A 1825-nucleotide genomic window follows, 5' to 3' on the forward strand; every position below is an offset into this window, starting at 1 on the left:
CTCGCTCGCTCGCTCTCTCATTCACTCGCTCGCTCTCATTCACTCGCTCGCTCTCATTCCACTCGCTCGCTCTCTCTCATTCGCCTCGCTCGCTCTCTCTTTCATTCGCTCGCTCGCTCTCTCTCTCATCACTCGCTCGCTCTCTCTCTCATTCACTCGCTCGCTCTCTCTCTCATTTCACTCTCTCTCGCTCTCATTCACTCTCTCTCGCTCTCATTCACTCTCTCTCGCTCTCATTCACTCTCTCTCGCTCTCATTCACTCTCTCATCGCTCTCTCTCTCGCTCTCATTCACTTCTCTCTCTCTCTCTCTTTCACTCTCTCTCTCTTTCACTCTCTCTCTTTCACTCTCTCTCTCTCTTTCACTCTCTCTCTCTTCTTTCACTCTCTCTCTCTCTTTCACTCTCGCTCTCTTCACGCTCGCTCTTTCACTCTCGCTCGCTCTCTTTCACTCTCGCTCGCTCTCTTTTCACTCTCGCTCGCTTCTCTTTCACTCTCGCTCTCTTTCACTCTCGCTCGCTCTCTTTCACTCTCGCTCGCTCTCTTTCACTCTCGCTCTCTTTCACTCTCGCTCGCTCTCTTTCACTCTCGCTCGCTCTTTCACTCTCGCTCGCTCTCTTTCACTCTCGCTCGCTCTCTTTCACTCTCGCTCGCTCTCTTTCACTCTCGCTCGCTCTCTTTCACTCTCGCTCGCTCTCTTTCAACGCTCGCTCGCTCGCTCTCTCATTCACTCCGCTCGCTCTCATTCACTGCCGCTCGCTCTCTCTCATTCGCTCGCTCGCTCTCTCTCATTCATTCGCTCGCTCGCTCTCTCTCTCATTCACTCGCTCGCTCTCGTCTCTCATTCACTCGCTCGCTCTCTCTCTCATTTCACTCTCTCTCGCTCTCATTCACTCTCTCTCGCTCTCATTCACTTCTCTCTCGCTCTCATTCACTCTCTCTCGCTCTCATTCACTCTCTCCTCGCTCTCATTCACTCTCTCTCGCTCTCATTCACTCTCTCTCGCTCTCTCTCTCGCTCATCACTCTCTCTCTCTCTTTCACTCTCTCCTCTTTCACTCTCTCTCTCTTTCACTCTCTCTCTCTCTTTCACTCTCTCTCTCTCTTCACTCCTCTCCTCTCTCTCATTCACTCTCTCTCTCCTCTCTTTCTCTACTCTCTCTCTCTCTTTCACTCTCCTCACTCTCTCTCTTTCACTCTCTCACTCTCTCTTCACTCTCTCTCTCTCTTTCCCTCTCCTCTCTCTCTCTTCCTCTCTCTCTCCTCTCACTCTCTCTCTCTCTCTATCACATCACTCCTCTCTCTTTCCACTCTCTCTCTCTCTCACTCTTTCACTCTCTCTCTCTCTCTCTTTCCTCTCTCTCTCACTCACACTCTCTCTCTCTCTTTCACTCTCTCTCTCTCTCTTCACTCTCTCTCTCTCACTCTCTCCTCTCTCTCTTTCCCACTCTCTCTCTCTCTTTCACTCTCTCTCTCGTCTTTCACTCTCTCACTCTCATTCACTCTCTCTCTCTCACTTCACTCTCTCTCTCACTCTCTCATTCACTCTCTCTCTCTCATTCTCTCTCTCTCTCTCTCTCTCTCTCATTCACTCTCTCTCTCATTCACTCTCTCTCTCTCTCTCTCTCTCATACACTCTCTCTCTCTCTCATTCACCTCTTCTCTCTCTCTCATCACTCTCTCTCTCTCTCTCATTCACTCTCTCTCTCTCTCACTCTCTCATTCACTCTCTCTCTCATTCTCTCTCTCCTCTCATTCACTCTCTCTCTCATTCACTCTCTCTCTCTCTCTCTCATTCACTCTCTCTCTCTTCATTCACTCTCTCTC

At 50.2% G+C, this 1825-nt stretch overlaps 1 pseudogene; it reads right to left on the minus strand.

The window, feature by feature from the left end:
• Nucleotides 1-237: 237 nt before the first annotated feature.
• Nucleotides 238-1825, minus strand: part of LOC141098281 (uncharacterized) — a 5907-nt pseudogene continuing 4319 nt past the window's right edge.

Source organism: Dendrobates tinctorius, unplaced genomic scaffold (assembly GCF_039654945.1).
Source record: "Dendrobates tinctorius isolate UK_male_01 unplaced genomic scaffold, ASM3965494v1 ptg000089l, whole genome shotgun sequence".
Classification (NCBI taxonomy): Eukaryota; Metazoa; Chordata; class Amphibia; order Anura; family Dendrobatidae; genus Dendrobates; species Dendrobates tinctorius.